This window comes from Octodon degus, unplaced genomic scaffold (genome assembly GCF_000260255.1).
Source record: "Octodon degus isolate 3935 unplaced genomic scaffold, OctDeg1.0 scaffold00216, whole genome shotgun sequence".
Lineage (NCBI taxonomy): Eukaryota > Metazoa > Chordata > Mammalia > Rodentia > Octodontidae > Octodon > Octodon degus.
Genome location: NW_004524792.1, coordinates 1,034,248 through 1,041,186, shown reverse-complemented (window position 1 = coordinate 1,041,186; position 6,939 = coordinate 1,034,248). Strand labels below are relative to the sequence as shown.

The window sequence follows — 6,939 nt, the reverse complement described above, 5'->3', positions numbered from 1 at the left end:
GAGTGGAGCCGTTGTGGCCATCGAGACATGCTGTACTGGGGATTGAACCCTGAGGAGATTTTTGTAATAACAGATGAGCTTAGAGTAGATGGTGTCAGTTGGGATACAGAGGAGTAGGTTAACAGTGAAGATATTTATCAAATGCAATTTATGGGATTCAGCAACAGCTGGATTTGGGTAGGAGAGGAGATATAACTAGATAGAGTGACTTGGATTTTACCTTAGGTCTTTTTTATTTTTATTTTTACTTTTTTTGGTATTGGGGCTTGAATCCCTGGACTTTGAGCTTGCCAGGAAGGTGCTTGTGCTGCTGAGCCAACCCCTCTGCCCCCTTAGGTCTTTTTTTTTTTAAAGAAATTCTACTTTGTGACTTTCTAGAAAAAACAAAAATGAGTTAAATACAGGAAAACATTGATTTAAGAAAGACTTATTTTTAGTACTGGGGATTGAACCCAGGGCTTCATGCCAGGTCAGTGTCGCTTTACCACTGACCTGCATGCTAACCTTTTTTAAAAAAATCATTTATTTGGCACAGGGTCTCACTGTGCAGCTCAGATTTGTAGTGATCCTCTCAGCTTCCCCAGAGCTGGGATTACAGGTGTGTGCCATCACGCCTGGTTTTGGTGGCTGGCAGGCATGCCCAGAACCACAGCATGCAGTACTAGGGATTGAACCTGGGTCCTTGTGCTTGCCAGGCAGGTGTTTAGACTGCTGGGCTATCTCCCCAGCATCCCTGATCTGAAAATACCAAATTCATGATGCTCCACAGTGTTGTAGTTTGAGGTTTTTGGATTAATGCCTGTCCAGTAGAATTCTTACAGAATCCCCAAATCTGCAACACTCTGAAATGTCAAACATTTATTGTCCCAGGTATTTCAGACAAGGGTAGCTGAGCTTGTGTTATTTTTTGTTCATCTACTTATTGGTTAGTGAGTATTTAATACTTTTGGCTTCTCTGTATAGTGCTGGGTGAATATTCATATATAGCTCTTGTGTGGACATGTTCCCCCCCTTGGATATATTCCAAAGAGTAGAATTGTTGGGGTTTCATATGCTAAAAATGTATGTAGTATTTAGTCTTTGTTCCTGATTGCTAGCCCAGAACTTCTAGGATTTTTGGCATCTCCTGAAGACAGTAGTTAATCTCCTTGTTTCTGCAGTTTTGTTTTTAGCTGTTGAGTTACCTGTGCTGAAGCACAAGTCTAAAAATATTAAGTGGAAATTCTAGAAAGAACCAATTCATGTATTTTAAGTGGCACACAGTCTGAGGAGTGTGATGAAATCTTGATCTGCGTTGCTTGGGACATGACTTACCCCTTGTCCCACACATACCCACTTGTACGCATTGCCTGCCCATTGGTCGCATAGCAGCCACCTCAGTTACCAGTTGCTGTTGTGGAATTACAGCGCTGGTGTTCTGATGACCCTGGTGCAGTGACATAACACAACACTGCACCACTCACCTCTCTTCATCTCATCACTTAGGGTTGTACCATCTTGAGCCATTATAGTGCAGTAAGACATGTTGAGAATTGAGATCACGTTCATATAACTTATTAGTCTGCTGTTAGCACTGTCCTGTGTTATCATTAGTTATTGCTGCTTTGTTACTGTGTGTTGTGGTTTAGGGTTTTTGCAAGGAGAACATACAATACAGGACACATAAGATTATTTTATAATCACTGGAAGAGTTATATGCAAGAGTGCAGGAAATCTGTCCACACACTAAAGAACAAAGAATCCAGCTAAGGACCTGATCCTCCTGTTCTTTGAGTCCAGCTGAAGAAGACCTAGAGCCCATAACAGTGCCTCTCACAGGTCCACCTGGAGGTTTAGAGCCCATGACAGTGTCTCGTGCAGGCTAGCTTCAGAGATCTGCACTGGAAAGGCCCAAAGGTCACTGGTGAAAACTAGGAGGTCTATGCCAGCGGGATGAAGGATCAGTCTTAGCAGGCTGAGGGATCTGAGCTGGAGTTAGGGAGCAGTGCCCAAGATAACCAGAGCTCCCCCAGAAGTACCACAGCCATCCTCAGCACCAGGTCCCAAGCTTCTCCATCAGTGAGGACAGCTGAGTTCCCATCAGGAAAGCCAACGTGAAAAGCTTCTCCAGCAGGCTGAGCAGTGCACCATCTTTCTCTCCAGAGCCAGGAAGTGATGCTCAGGATGAGGACCAGAGCTCCCCCAAAGTGAACTGTAGCCAGCCTCAGGAACAGTGAGGTCCTGAGCTCCTCCTCTGACGAGAACAGCCAAGTTTATCAGGAAAGCCAGCCTGACAAGGTCCTCCAGCAGAGCAGCCCAAGACAGCCAGCAGCTTCCCTCGGCTCCAGCAGCTTCTCTACAGTTTCTTTAGTTCTACCTCTTACTCTGCTGGCAACAATCCTTAGGTGGGCCTCCCACACCCAGCACCATGCTGGTTCAGTTCAGCTGGGTGTAACAAGTTGACCACCAGCTGGCAATCTACCACGCTGTGCACACTGTATACATTAAACTTTATCTTAGGGTCTGTGTGTGTATAAAGTCATAGGACATGTAAGGCTGAGAGTACCCTCTTTCGGCCTTGATATGTATCCATGGGTGAGCAGAGAGTGTTTTGTTACTCTCAGTAGGCCTCTTTCAGGCATACTTGAGTTTATGCTAATGTAGTGGACCCATGAATAACTTCTAAAATAGGGGCTGCTAGCCAGAGAAGCCAGCCATGTAGACTGGAGGTTGGAACTTTTATCCCCAGCCCTGGATGGGAGCAGAAGTGTGTGAGGAGTGCTCTTGAGCCTGTGAGATGCTGCCCCCATAAGACTCTGAACAGTGGGCTTCATAGCACTGCTGGATTGCTGAGTGCCACCTGGTCCTGGGAGGCTGTTGCATCCTAATGTCACAGGAAGGAGTTCCTGCCCCTGTGACCCTTCTAGTCCTCATCTGTGTCCTTTATATCCTTTGTCATGAACTAGTAAGTGTGAATAGGGTATTTCCCAGAAATTAGTGAGCCATTTTTGCAAGTTACTGAATCTGTCAGAAGTTTTGGGACCCTGGATTTCTGACTGCTTGGTCAGAAGTGCGGGTGATGGGCAGTATGGCACATGTGACTGGCATCAGAAGTGAGGCAGTCTTGGGGATAGACCCTTCACACCTCAGGAATCTGACTGATTCTTGGAAGAGCATGCCAGCTTTTTTTTTTTTTTTTTTTTTTTCCACGTTTTCTGGCTACATTTATTCAATGGAAAATAAAGTCCTCCAACTTTACTGCGGTGGCTGACCACGTCCACGACCAAATCCGCCTCTAAACTGGAATTCAGTGGCTGAACCGGCCCCCGCCTCAGCCTTCTTGTCGGCACCAGCGGGCACGGCGCTGCGTCTGTAGGCATCCCTGTCGGCTTCCCCGCGCGTGAGCCTCATGGGCCGCTCGCCCTCCACACCTTTGGGCCGGGGTCTGCCAGTCTCAGGCCGGCTGCGGCGAAGAGTGGCAGGCACAATCTCGGGGCAGGTGGAGGTAGTCACGGAGGTACTGGATGCCCTCGTTCGTAAGGTACCAGTAGAAGTGTCTCCAGGCAAACTGTTCCTTCACGTAACCTCAGGACTTGAGAGACTGCATGGCTTTCATGACGTGAAGGTTGGGCACATTCTTGTCTGCCAGCTCCGGGTGCTTGGGCATGTGGACGTCTTTCTTGGCCACCATCACCCCCTCCTTGAAAAGGAGCTCATAAATGGCGATCTGGTTCTTCTTGGGCATCAACATCACGGTGGCTGCACGGTCCGAGGCCGAGGCTGGAAAGGAAGCATGCCAGCTTTTAGTTGAATTAAAAGATAATTGGTGTCTGAAGAGTTTTGGTGTGGAAGAAAAATACGTGTCAGAAGTGAGAATATGGCTTTGTCTGACAACCCTGGTTAACATACATGTAGGAGATTATTGTCTGGTGCCCTTGTCAGCATGGAGGACTCACTCCAGCATGTCTTTTGGGATAGGTCTCCAGATGATGGCTTTCCTTAGCTTTTTTTTTTTCTTTTTCTGAGAGGGGCTTTTTAGACCAGGCTGGCCTCATATTGAGAGAGATCTTCCTGCCTTAGGAAGTGTGTGCCATCATGTCTGACTTCAGTTTTTTTAATATAGAAATGTCTTAATTTTTTAATCTTTCATTTTTGAAAGATAGTTTTACCAGATAAAGAATTCTTGTTTGATAGGATTTTTCTTTCAGTACTTTGTGTCATTCCTTTGCCTTCTGATCTCCCCCTTTCTGAAGAGAAGTCAGCTGTTCCTGATGAACCACTTTCTCTCCCCTCTTTGTTTATGATTGTTATGGATCGCCTTGACTTTATCCACATGGAATTTGTTGAGCTGCTTCATTGAATTGGGATGTGTGGGGCTGTTACTTCAATGATTCTTTCTGCTTCCCTCTTTTTTTTTTTCGGGGCTCCTTTCATGTGGCTTTTGGCTGGGGAGTGCTGTTGAGAATAGAGTGGTAAAAGAATAAAAGAAGGGGTTGGGGGAGTTATGACAGAACGCGGGCAGCATGCTGGAGGCCCTGAGCTTGGCCCCCAGTACCGTGAAAAAAAAGAACAAAAGGAAAACAGCAGAACAGTCATCAAAAGAGAATACCAACAAAGAGAAATTATTTTAAAATGAATCAGAAATTCTGGCATTGAAAAGGTTAGTTATGGAAATAAATTCACTAGAGTACATAGCAGCTACTGTGAGGAGCCTGAGAAGACCCAGGGACACGAAGGTGGATCAGTTAGGACAGATTGGCCTACGGTCAGAAAGAAAACAAGACTGAAGAATGCAGGACAGCACCTGGGAGTCTTTGACACCTCCAGGCATGCCAGGTGCTTTTTGTCACATGTCCTTTCGTTCTTTAGCCTTTTCTCTCCAGACTTGGTCAGTATGTTTGCCCTGTTGCTGTTGCTTGAAGTGGCAGCAGCTATAATCATTTCTTTGCCTATAAATGTTTTTGCAACATTCCTTCTGTCCCATAGTGCGATGAGCCCTGGGGAGTTGTAGGTTAGCTGCTTTAGGGGAGATTTAAAAAGTTGTGTAAATAGGTGTCTAGATGGGCCCAAGCAAGCATCACAACATTATGTTGTTTGCAAATCGGGTTTATTCTACTGTACCAGTCTTAGGGATTTGGGCTCTTACTTTCAAGGCTGCTTTATTAAAAGTACTTTTATAAAGTATTTGTCATGTTTTTATTTGTCATGCCAGTATTTTTTCCCTGGCTTCTAGTTGGCCTTTTGAGTTTATGGAATTTTTAAAATGTCATTATGTTTTTCTGAAGGTCTTTACAAACAGTTAAGGAAAGACCTAATTGTTAAGAAGTTAAAAACCTTTCCTTTCAGGCCTTTAAAATTTTTATTTGGAGGATATGTTTATTCTGATACTCTTAGGCTTTTGCCTGAAGATAAATAATAGCAGACAAATTGAGGCACTTTGGGTTTACAGCTATGTTCCAGACAGAGAGCTAAGATTTGAACCTAATATACTTCTGTTTACCAAACTCACTAAAAATGGGTCTGGGTGAGATGAAAATAATGTGATTACATTTTTTATTAAAAGCACTGGCCTGGCAAGCACAGGGTCCCGAGTTCAATCGTTGGTGCAGCTAAAAAAAAAAAAAAAAAAAAAAAAGTACTTAGCATTTAGGGTATTTTTTGAAGAATAAAATGCTCAGGCACATAAGGGTGAGAAGTGTGAGTCTACTCTGCCTGGTTGCCTCCGCCATCCACCATCTCTCCCCAGAGGGACATGGTGATATATCCTAGTATATTCTTCCAGAGCAGTTTCTACTCATGTTGGGAAAGATACGTGTACAGACATGTGCATACTCTAGCCTAAACTATCCTAATACTTACAGGAAGGGAGAAGCATTTGTAGAACACCTGTGTGGGATGGCCACTGGTGCTGTTTATATTTGAAGTTCTTTAGGCTGATTATCTTAAGAGGGCATAAAGTTACTTTATTTATTGTCTTTTTGAGACAGGATCTCATTCAATTCAGGTTGAGCTAATTTTGTAGCCCACGCTGGTCTTGAACTCTCAATCCTCCTGCCTCAGCCTCCTAAGTGCTAGGATTACAGGCATGCACTACCATGCCTAGTTTAAAGTTATTTAAATAAACTGTTGGATAAAAGGTTGTTGAAAGAAATACTGGTATAACTCATACAGAATTATTATCTGAGCTGATACTATGGTATGATGGCCATAAAATAAAGATTAAATTTAGAAGCACTAAAACTAAAGAACCACTTGAGGTTGAGAATAAAACTACATACCATTTACATTGTTTAAAAATGAAGCAACTCAGTTATAAAGCAGTGTTTTTGTGTAATTGGAACTTTACCTTTATGCTCATTTATATATAGTGGTCATTCACAATCTGCCAGTGATTGGGGCTTTTCTATAAACACACAGTCATCTCACCACATCCACAGCTCCCACACCCACGTGAAATGAGCAGACATTTCCCTGAACAAGACAGCATAAGAGCCACTGATGAGCATTGACATGGTGTTCAATCGGTAATCCAAAGATGGCAGGAGGACAGTGTGAGCCTGTGCAGTCTGTGCTCCAGAGTTCCTGCAGCCAAACCCCCAGGGTACCAAAGGACTGTATAGTACTCAAGTTGAAAGAACATAGTATTTCACCCTCGGGTAACTGAAATTACTGACAGCATGTGCTTGTGAAGTCCTCTACAAGGTCTCATACTGTGTCAGTCAAACTAGTCCTCACTACTCTCATTTTTTGCTCTATGTAAATTTTATTTTATTCTATTTTGCAGAACCGGGGATTGAACTCTGGCCCTTGTGCTTGCCAGGCAAACACTTATTCTACTGAGCCATCTCCCTGGCCCCTCTGTGTAAATTTTGTATGGTATTTCTTTCTCTCGCCCTTTTTCTTTCTGCCTGCTTGCCTGCCTGCCTCCCTTGGCTGGCTCCCTCCCTCCCTCCCTCCCTC

The 6,939-nt window shown here is 44.1% G+C and overlaps 1 pseudogene; it reads right to left on the bottom strand.

Moving 5' to 3' along the window:
• Positions 1-3,190: 3,190 nt before the first annotated feature.
• On the bottom strand, positions 3,191-3,730 carry LOC101588978 (annotated as a pseudogene).
• Between the last annotated feature and the right edge of the window lie 3,209 nt (positions 3,731-6,939).